Genomic DNA, 12497 nt, shown 5'->3' on the forward strand with positions numbered 1-12497 from the left:
AAGAAGAATTTTACATGTGAGAGAAACCCAAAGAAATCAACAGACAATTGAAGAAGAAATTGAAAGACATTATGCTGAACAAACACGTTTAATCTGAGAACGTGAAAGATTGAGAGCAGAAATGGAAGGACAAGAGCTTCAGGAGACAATTCGCCAGAACAATCATGACAATAGAGAAAGAAGGCGTACACAAAACCGGAATAACGACAATTTCAATGAGGAATATGATAGAGTAAAGAGGATGGCTGAAAGACAGCGAATTGAATTAATAAGAAGTGAACAAAATTATGGAGGGCAAAATGAAAGACATTATCATTTGCGAATTCAAGATAGAGATGAGGAAGAGAATCGCAGAAGAAGACGAGATGAGGATAATGAAGAAGAGATGCAAAATTTCGCGAGAGAAGATAGACGTGAACGCAGAAGAAGAGAAGCAAAATTAAAGAGACCAATGGACCAAGATTCGGGTGTAAATAAACAAATCTTGAAAGAATTAGAAGAAATGAGAGGAATGCTGAATAACATAGGAGAAGTAGGTAGAAGACAATTGGATGAAGCAATAGAAGAAGCTGCGAAAACTCCATTTACAAGGGAAGTACAATTAGGAGGAATACCACCGAAATGCAATTTGCCCGCATTAACCAGCATTTTTGATGGAACAACTTGTGCAATTCAGCACATTAAAGCCTATGTGAGGTGCATGTTACAATGGGAAAATCATGATGCGGTATTGTGCAAATATTTCGCATCCAGCTTAACAGGAGAAGCATTAAAATGGTTTGAAGGTTTACCAGAGAATACAATAACCTCCTTTAATCATTTGCAGACTACATTCTTGGGGGCATATATAAGTAACAATTCCTCACGACCTGGTATAGAAGATGTGTTTGGATTAAAACAAAGGATTGGCAAAAGTTTGAAACACTTGACTAAAAGATGGAGAACTATGTATAGCGAAATGGCTGGCCGTGTAGATGAGAGATATCTCATATTATCATTTATCAATGCTATGTTTGCAACAAACCTATTGTATGTCCAAGTTTTCAGAGTCAAGAATACGATTACAATGAATGAATTGCGAGAACTTCAAGAAGAATACATTACTCTAGAGGTAAGGCAAAATGAAATGGAATCATATCCAGTTGCGAACACCATCTCACAAACGGCGAATGCAAGCTTATTACCCAAGCTAATAAACACGGTGGCGAATACTTCGCAGGTATAACAAGAGAAGGTGATAAGTAACAATCAGCAGAAATTAGTAGCTATGGGGAGCCGAGATCAAGAAGAGTATGAAAGAGATAGAAATTTCTACAATCGTGGAGGAAATAACAAGATTCAAAGGCTCGATCAACCGCAAGAAACTTATGGAGGTCAAAGGCAAAACTATAATAAGGGACAAGGAAGTCATAAGGTAATATGGGAAGAAATCAAGATGCCACCTCTAAATGCAAGTGTGGAGAAGATATGGGAAGCTATAATCTTGATGGAAAATATACCAACACCGTGGAACATGGGAACGGAACCACCTCCAAACCACAGAAGTCATGAATTTTGTTCTTATCATCATTTTCATGGACATACCACAAACGATTGCAGAAATGTAAAAAGAATTATTTTGAGAATGATAGATCAAGGAAAACTAAACGACTTACTGGTAGGGCATCCGCAATCTCAACCATTACCACCACCACCAGAACATCACAAAGGGAATACGATGAAAAAGAAAGAAACATTCTTCATAGAAGTTGGTGCAAAAGCAAAAAATCTATTTTGTTACTCTATCGTACATTCATATAAGACAATTGAAGATTTTCATGATAATGTTTTGAGTAGAGTGTTCGCAAGAGATAATGATGGATGAGAAATCATGAATATTACGAAAGTCTTGCCACTAGAAGAATGGCAGAAACGGATCATTTCTTTTACTGCAGAAGAAATTCCCAAAGGAGAAGAGGTGCATGACAATCCATTGGTAATAAAATTAGAAATTAATCCAAAACCGAAAGAAGATGAAGATGATGAAGCATAAAATTCATGGGCTATCAATAGAATTCTAGTCGATACTCGAAGCTCTGTGAACATCTTATTTTATCATACTTATAAAACCATGGGTGGAAGATATGATGATCTATAGATGGTGGATTTTCGACAAAGGCTAAATTCGTAAACTCATAATTATACGAAGCTCTGATTCAGCAATCAGACGTGAGTATCGAGACATGGGTCTCTCATCGAATTCTCAACAGAGAGTACTTTCTCTCAGAGTACAATGTAGATATGTAGTCTCACGACTGGAAAACAACATATCTCATGAATACTGAATACTTTCAGTGATTATTTCTATATAGCATCACGAGATGGACGGCTCTTAGACAGCTTGCTCTGCTAGTATAGAGCGATAACGTCTTCAGGAACAAACAACGAGTTTACCCTGACTATATAAAGGATATGACTTACCGACAAGCTCATATCGGGATAATTAATGCTCCTAGACAGCTTGCGCTGCTAGTATGGAGCCACAAAGTTAATTATTCCTAATTACAATTGCTCATATTCCATGGTCGAATCCACGACTGGTCCCATGGAATGGCAATAACAATTGTTCTGATTCTATGATCGAATCCACGACTTGATCTCATAGAATAGCAATAACTATATTATCTCATTACTCCAATTTCATGATCGAATCCACAACTGGTCTCATAAATGGTAATAGATAAATCTTAATTACTCTGATTCTATGGTCGAATCTACGATCCCGTGGAATGGTAATGCTCACTTTATTATTCTGAATTCGTAGTCGAATCCTCAGCTGATTCAATGAATTAATAATAAACATTTTATTACTCAGTTTTGTGAATTGTTCTCCACTGGATTCCACAATTAGTAATAGATAATCAACAACCGGGCGTCTGAGCTACCTCTAAGTAAGCCCCGATTCAAATGGTGAAGGTGTATCCAACGACGATACACTAACAGTCACCACACGAACGAGTATTTCAAAAATACAACGAAACGATGAACCTATGTAAAATAGAGAAGAAAATAATAAATAATTAAAAATATTGACCAGGGTGTTGGGAGCACGGACACACGACCAACCGACCGTGTCGTGGTCAATCCCACGCCAGTTTTATATTTTTAATGCATTTTTATTATTTTTCATGATTTGATGAAAATTCTCACATTTTATCAAATTTCCTTCGTCTCGAGGAAACTCCTCGGTTTCATGGTACTTCCATAAATCCATAAAAAATAATATAAAATTAAGGAAAGGAGTGTGGGGCGTGACCATTGGCCGACCAGCCATGCCTTGGTCCCAACCGGCCCCACACCCACGATTCCTTATTATTTTATTATTATTATTATTATTATTTCTCTAATTTCATGAAAAAATTCCTTGATTTCATGGTATTTTTGCACAAATCATCAAATAATAATAAAATAAAATAAATTATGAAAACTTGTGGGACCGGGCCTTAGCCGGGCGGCCATGCCCTAGACGGTCCCGCACGCCCCTTTGCTTTATTATTTTATTATTATTAGTTTTCCTTGAATTCATCAAATTCCTTGATTTCATGGTATTTCTCTCAAATTAGGAAAAATTCCCTCAAATCATCAAAATACTTAAAAATATTAAAAAAATAGGGGAACTTGTGGGACCGGGCCCTAGCCGGCCGGCCATGCCTTCCACGGTCCCACACACTCTTGTTTTTATTATTTTAATATCTTTTGCTTCCTTAAACTCATGAAAACTCCTTCAATTCATGGAAACTCCCTAAATTCATCAAATTTCTCAAAAATCATGAATTTTTTCATAAAATCATCAAAATATTATAAATATAAGGAAAAGGCACCACGGGACCGTGGTCACGACCGGCCGACCATGCCTTGACCACGGAGGTCCCACGCCTCCTCATTCCTTATTTTATAATTATTTTTTATCATCTCATGGTGTTTTCCTCAGTTTCGTCGAAACCCTAATTTTTACATATTTTCTCGAATGGATGCTCAATTGCACGCCAGAAAATATCAAAATTCTCAGGACTGAGACGCGGACACCTTGGGGACACGAGCATGCTATCTTGACTGACCAAGATTGGCTCTTTGGCTAACGGAAGCCGGTCCCATCAATTTTCACAAGTTTTGACCTAATTTGCACAATTGCTCGTATTAGGTCCAAAACTCTCCCAAACACTTTCGATTTTCATGAAGTGATCGTCAGGCGGTCACGGGACAACCCAGGGCCGGTTTCATGACTCCATGGTCGGTCCCTCGCCTCGTCATAATTAATTAGTTTTTCTTACCTAAGGCTCAGACGAGCATTTTTGAATAAATGATTAAGCCAGCATTTAATCATTCTTCCACCAACAAATCGTCAACTCTTCAGGAGTTCTTCGTATTTTCTCACGCGAGCATATGGACACTACATGGTTGATCCACGGTCCTATCTAGTCGCTCTCTCCTTCGTCCCATGGTTAAACTTCTGACGAACCATGAATTGATCATCAATTGATCAAATTAGGGTTTCTGAATCCAAGGATCATCATTCCAGATTCCAACCATAATAATTTTACTACGGCCTCATGGTCATTAATTTTATTAATTATGCTCGGTTCAACGACCAGTATTCTAATTAATATTTTTGGTACGCTGCCAATAATCCATCAGATGAGCAACACATGCTCAGACGATCAAATATTCAACAATTCATCACATGAGCAACACTTGCTCAGATGATAAATATTTGCTCAAACCAAGGAATATTGGTTCAACAATCAATATTCAACGATCCATCGAATGAGCAATACTTGCTCACTTCATCATAAGAACTATACCTCTGTCTCATGACATGTTCAATTCACGAGTTTCAGAACATCATGTTCAACTCAACGACTACATGGACTCATCGTCCCATCAAACCACGAAGTCATCAATTGACTAACAAACCACGAGACGTCAATCGTGTCACTTGGGGGGTATCACTTAGGGTTTTGGTCTAGCGGTCTACGGCACGTGTGTTCAAACACACGATGGAATGTGAGCAAGTCGTGCAATCAGTTGAAGGAATTCACGAGGTAGTGGGTGGAAAATCGACCAAGTCTCCACACGTTGAGCAACTGGTTTCAAACACGATCTCCACTTCCCCACTCCTTGATTCTATCAACTGTCACACTTCATGGAATCATGGTGTCTACAATTCCAGCAATATAAATAAGTCTCTGAATCATGATTGAATCAGCATCAACGGTATCATCAATCTCACGTCTCATCGACAACACGAGATCATCAACTCATCAATTGAGCAACTACTCTCAATTGAGCAATTTCAATCACTCAGAGGTTATCGTATTCGGAATTCACACACCCACAATCTTTGATTACCATTGATTCCATACATTTCTCAGCTTCCCTCCTACAGATCAACCCATCCTCTCTTGTGACCGAATTTACTCTGGAACGGTCATTGTCTTGATTTAGGCCGGAGTACTACAGATTGATCTCTCGAATCTAAAGCACCCCCTTTGCAGCGGTGCATCTGTGTGAGGTTTAAAACCAACAAATCGTTTTTCCTCAATTCCTTAAAACCAACAAATCGTTTTTCCCCATCTACAGATTGGCGACCACAGTGGGAGGTTAATCTCTCGGTTGCAATCTAACGATCTTACAAGATGGTTGGTCTTAGGACTAATTCAACTAATTCAGATCAGAATATTTCAAACTGCAACATTCCTCATGTTACACATGGCGGCATGGAAGGCAGAGGGATCCCGACTTTGGCAGAGTTGACTCAAATCTTAGAGGTTCATACCAGGAACATGGACCTGATGAAGGAGACGATAAACCACATCCTCGACTTTCTCATCAAATTAACATCCGAGTTAGGCGGTACCTTCACTCCAGAAGTCTCAACACCGGGGAATGAAGCGTCATCTGACCCTCAAATCAACAACTTCACCACATACGAGAAGCCGATGGAACAAGAGGTCACACATTTGATCGAAAATATATGTGAACTCCTGCACTTCTCCAGGGATCAGCGCTCAGACATATTTTCAGCACTCAACCAGATATCATTCAGCGTGCAAATAACGCCACCAACACCATCAGTTGAATAAGTCTCCCTAGTTCCTGGGCATTCGATCGACAACATCTATTTTGGAGAAGAAGATCGCATGACGGATGAAGGACACAACCGAGCATTGTATGTCACTGGTTTCATCAAAGGCACCGAATTTATAAGAGCTCTTGTTGACACCGGTGCTTCTACCAACATTGTCACTATGAAGACTCTCAGGATGGCCAGGTTCCCTCAAGGTAAAATCGTTCGCTATCCCATCCTAATGACAAGATTTGAAGGAAGTCAAAGCCATACATATGGATATGCATACATAGATTTGAGGGTGGGGCCGATTCGACCGAAAGCAAAGTTTCATGTGATCGAGCAAGAACCTGACTACCATATAATACTAGGACTCCCATGGCTCCATGATAACAAGGTGGTTCCTTCAACATACCATCAATGCATGAAGGCCCTACTCGACAACAAGATCGTTCGCATTCCGGCTTCATCATCTCCTTATGCTCCCGTTTATGATACTGAGTTCCTTGAATCTCAAAAAGGTATCCCGGAACCTCCAAGCAGGATTCACAGTACTCCACTTCAAAGCTGGAAGACTATCGAGAAGGCTGATAATGATCCGTCATCCTCAGCTGCTAAAATGATCAAGTCACCTACTACACCGACTAAATGCCATAATAATCAAGTCTCAACTCCAGGGACAAACTTCACGACCGATCAATACGTAGAAGGGTGAGTCATTTATCGCCGATGGAAAGATTAGCAATTAATCGGGGAGAACGATGAAAAGTCTCCCCACCATGAAGAATCGTTTTAGAGTGAGAAATCACTTGAAGAAGAAATCCAAGATGCCCCACGACACTACAGGACGGCACTGACTCTACGACTGACGATCTTGAAACAATCAACATTGGGACTGAAGACGATCCAAGGCCAATCCTAATTAGTTCAGCGCTATCACTAGAGGAGCGGACCGAGCTGGTAAAATTATTAAAAGAATATCAAGATGTCTTCGCCTGGACATACGAAGAAATGTCGGGTCTGGATGACAAACTCGTCACCCATCACCTGCACATCGTCCCTGGTTCCAAAGCTGTCCAACAACCGCCCAGACAATTTAGACACGAAGTCGAGGAGAAAATCAAGGTCGAAATCCAGAAACTGTTGGCAGCAGGGTTCATCAAACCTAATCTTCATCCAACGTGGCTAGCAAATGTGGTACCTGTTAAGAAGAAAAATGGTCAAATCAGATGTTGTGTCGACTTCAGGAACTTGAATAAATATTGTCCAAAGGATGATTTTCCTCTACCCAACATTGACATGCTCGTCGATGCAACCAGTGGTCACGGTATGTTCTCATTCATGGACGGCTATAGTGGGTACAACCAGATCAAGATGTATGAACATGACGCCAACAAGACTGCGTTCCGTACTCCCATTGAGAATTTTCACTACACTGTGATGCCCTTTGGATTAAAGAATGCTGGTGCCACCTATCAACGAGCCATGACTGCCATATTCCACGACATGATGCACAAGCAAGTAGAAGACTATGTTGATGATGTGGTGGTAAAATCGAAGACTCGAGCATCTCATCTCGAAGTTCTAAGGCAGGTGTTTGAAAGGTGCAGAGAATACAAATTAAAAATGAATCCTTTAAAGTGCGCATTCGGAGTTTCTTCCGGAAAATTCTTAGGATTCCTGGTCACGGCTGAAGGGATCAAAGTCGACCCCGACAAGGCAAAAGCTATTACCACCATGCCTCCTCCACGTACCGTGAAGGAACTACAGAGCTTTATGGGAAAGGTAAATTATATTCGACGCTTCATTCCTGGATTAGCTCAACTCATTGCTTCATTCACACCTTTGCTGAAGAAAGGAGCAAGCTTCACCTGGACAGCTGTTCAACAAGAAGCTTTCCATAAAATACAACAGATATTATTGTCACCGGCCGTCATGAGGTCTCCAGTACAGGGACGAGCTATGATTCTTTACACAGCCTCCAGTAACGTCGCCATTGGCGCACTCCTCGCTCAGGAAGACGACGAAGGCGTCGAACGACCGATTTACTACTTCAGCCGCACAATGAGAGATGCTCAACTCCGATATCCAAAGGCCGAAAGGGCATGCCTGGCATTGGTACATGCAATCCAGAAGTTCAGACATTACTTACTATCTAACAGGGTCGTACTCATCTCCAAAGCTGATCCCATAAAGTTCTTGCTATCAAAGCCAGCCTTGATAGGAAGACCAGCGAAGTGGCTACTCCAGATGTCAGAATTTGACATAGATTTCACGCCACCTAAATCCATCAAAGGTCAAGCGGTCGCAGAATTTCTCGTCGCTTTTCCAGGGGAAGACACAACAACACTACATGAAGAAGTGCCCGGCGAATTCCCAAACATCTTGGTCATCAAGGAAGAAACATGGCTTCTATACTTTGATGGATCTGCCACCCCTAGTAATGACACCGGAGGAGCGGGCATAGTGCTGGTGTCTCCATCCGGTAAAGTTTTCTCACATTCGTTCAAGTTGGATTTACACTGCACCAACAACTCAGCGGAATATGAAGCCTTCCTATTAGGATTATCCTTGGCCAAGAAAGCAGGAGAAACACACCTCGAGATAAGGGGAGATTCAAAATTATTGGTCAACCACATGAATGGAATGTATTCTCTCAAAGAAATCACACTTGCTCCATTCAGAACCGAAGCTCAGCGACTGTTGACCTATTTTGCTAACGCAACGATCGTCCATACTAGACGGACTAACAATAGGCATGTTGATTGCCTAGCAACTCTCGCCTCCAAGCTGCAATTCGAAGGAGCACAGAAAATGATCACTGTATAGAGACGTACGATATCATCAACTTGGCTCACTCAGATCGAAGACATTCCAGCGAACGATTGGCGAGCACCCATCATTCATGAATTGAGCAGCTCTATTTTAGAAGGCCAAGTCAGCCTCAAGGAATTGAAGAACTGCTTCTTGCTTCATTGAGGGATATACTATCGAAACCCTGATGGATCTCTATCACGATGTCTTGGGAGCGACGAAGCGGAAGAACAGCTCAAGCGCATACATGAGGAAGTTTGTGGGAAAACGTTAGTGGTAACACTTTACAGAAAACTTCAAAGAATGGGGTACTACTGGCCATCCATGTAGACTCAGTCAAGAGCTTTAAAAGGATCTTGTCCTGATTGCCAAACACCTCCTCATCACTTAGAGGTTTTGACAATCCACCACACTGGGGACTGGAGGGAGCCTTACATCAAATACCTCCGGGACAACGAACTACCACTGGAAAAGAAACAAGCAGTCAAACTCATTCAGAAAGCTAAGAGATTTGTCTATCTCGATGGGATCTTATACCGCAAAAGCTTTGGTGGAAATTTACTAATGTGCTTAGCCGAACATGAAATCCCTACAATCCTGAAGTAAGTACATGATGGAAAACATCAAGGAAAGAGGAAACTATTTCTTAAAATTCATGAGAAATATTATTGGCCAACCATGGAAGATGATGCAGCCACACACGTTCATAGGTGTCATCAATGCCAAACTCATGGTAATCTCATCCACACTCCTTGTCTCCCATTGAATTCTGTGAATAGTCCGTGGCCTTTCTACAGCTGGGGACTAGATATCGTTGGGAAGATCAATCCAGCATCTTCAAAACAACATGAATATATCATCACTGCGACAGAGTACTTCACCAAGTGGGTCGAAGCTATTCCTCTTCGAAGCACCACTGGAGTTACGATTGTCGCCTTCATCAAAGAGCACATAATATGCAGATTCAGAGTTCCTAAGCATATCATCACAGATAACGGAACTCCTTTTGCCAATAAAGATGTTGAGAAGCTTCTCAATAAATATGGGATCAAACAAATCTTCTCCACGCCTTACTATCCACAAGGAAATGGTCAAGCAGAAAGTACCAACAAGAATTTGGTCAGGATTATCAGTTGGACGATTCATGACAATCCTCGATCATGGCATGAGCAATTACCCATGTATTTATGGGCTTACATAACTGCACCAAGGATCTCGATCGGTACTTCGCCATATTCCCTTGTTTATGGAGCCGATGCCATACTTCCAGTAGAAATCAAAGTTCCCTCAGCCAGGATTGCAGCATCCAGTGGTCTACAATGGGATGAGGCCGAAATCTCCAGATCAAGAATCGCTGAGCTAGATATGCTGGAATCAAGGAGGACCAAGGTGGAAAAATATGTGGAAGCTTATAAACAGAGGATCTCCAGAGCCTACAACAAAATGGTAAGATCTCGAACATTTCAAGTAGGAGATTTGGTATTAAAGACGGCAAAGCATATTCAACAAGACATGTCCGCTCCTAAGTTCTCTCCTAAATGGGAAGGGCCATATGTTGTTATCAAAGCAGTGTCTAGCGGATACTACAAAAGTTTAGCAATCAATTGAGGAAAGGAAGGAAACATCATCAATGGCAAACGGCTCAAAGCTTATTATGCCTGATCCATGAAACAAACTACCTCTTCATCATTTCAAGCATTTTCAAAAATGTAATTTCATTCCTCCAAAGAGCATACGAATGCTCCTTTGTTCATTAAACATTTCATAAATGAGCAAAATTCGGTCATACCATGATCAACTGTTTCACCTAACTAGAAACTCAGATTTACTCAAAAAACAACAACCACAAATGCTCACTCAGAGAAAACCGTCTAGCAACGGATAATCCCTGTAAGAAGCCTCGTCAAGCTTCTTCTGAAAAATCTTGGTCTTTGCCTTCAAGTCTTCGACTGCTTTCTCAATCCTTGTTGACTCCAGAGCTAGTATCCTCTCCTCATCCAATAAAGCTGCATTCATGGAAATTGCATCAGCAGCCTCTGCTGCCTTATGAACCTTGATTATCTCAAGACGACGACGGAGCCAGCTTACATTGAATCGCAATATCTCACAATTCGATATCATTTCATCCCATTGGTGCAGCTCATGGTTTTTGACGTCTCGCAAGTGCATATGATTCATTTCCTCGATGATCGGCAATAACCCCGCTACCGTGGTTAAAAGGGTTGGAAGAAAACCTTTCCACACTTCTGTGGTGGCAATGTGACCATACTTCTTCCAGATCTTGGTGTACAGAGATACATGACATTTGGGAACCACGAATCCGCCGACCATTTCATTGTCTAAGAAGGTATTAATCAATGGGGCTTCGAATAAAAGTCCAGCGGTTAGGTATTCACGAGCATGGACACCGTCTCCGGTCTCCATGGATCCTACAGAATCTTCACATGCCTGGTTACTGCTTTCCTCAACCTCAACCACGGTCACAGACTTTCCACTCTTTCTTCGTCTAGCATCGACGACGACACGGACATCCGCCTACGATGAAACGAAGGAGTGTTAATCCCGGGACTCAGTATAATCTCAAGAGTCATAGGTTTACTTACAGACGATCCATCTTCAGCACGAGCCGATCCATACCGGGCAGGAGCTCTAACAGTCCGCTTAGGCCTTGCATTATGAGGACTAGCATTCTTCTTACAGTCCTACGACAAATCATTCTCTTGTGATAAACAATCTCGATTGAACCGAGATAAGAAAGGAGAAGAAGAATAAGTACACAACTTACGGAGATAGACGATGCTATTTCATGCTTCGACTGAAGATCATCTTGAGAAGAAATGTTATTGCTCGACATGGCGGCAAGAGGGTAGGATCAAAACTTCTCTGCACGATGAAGCTAGCTCAGGAATGGAAGAAATATTTGCGTGGATCATAGATTTGGAGTCTTGAAGATATATATATGAGGTTATAGTCATACAGTCAACTCAATTACGAGTTTCAATGAAAGCCTAGGATTCAAGGATCGATACCAAAGACGCGGAGGAAAATAACACACTGGGGACGGAACATCACGGGTCAAAGGATAGGCTACGTGGCCTTGTACACGTCATGAATTCTCAGCCGTGTTATGTTACTTCTCATGAAAATCGACAAGTTATAATGAATTTTGATATATGGACATTGGTCCATGTCATGGATTAGAAGAAATCGACGTTAACAAAATGTTCATCATTCAGAAGAAAAGTCTAATTAAAGTAAAGTCTTTAAACGGTCAAAAGAAAGATATCCACTATGAAGACTAAAAAGGGAACGCTCTACCATCTACAAGAAGATGGAAGTAAAACTACTCGTCGGACTCATCCGAATTGTCAGCTTCATCGTCAGTGCCCTTCTCGGAATCATCTTCTTCAGAGTCACTGTCAGGATCATTGGTGAAGTCCGGTGGATGTAAGATAATATCATCATCTGAATCCGAATTATCTTCTGCTGCAGCTTCAACTTCAATTTTCTTCATCGTCCTCTGATGCTCTCTTTCATATCGATCAGGCTTAATGTAACGCTCGGATGGTTCCCATGT

Source organism: Papaver somniferum, chromosome 7 (assembly GCF_003573695.1).
Source record: "Papaver somniferum cultivar HN1 chromosome 7, ASM357369v1, whole genome shotgun sequence".
In the NCBI taxonomy this organism is placed as follows: domain Eukaryota; kingdom Viridiplantae; phylum Streptophyta; class Magnoliopsida; order Ranunculales; family Papaveraceae; genus Papaver; species Papaver somniferum.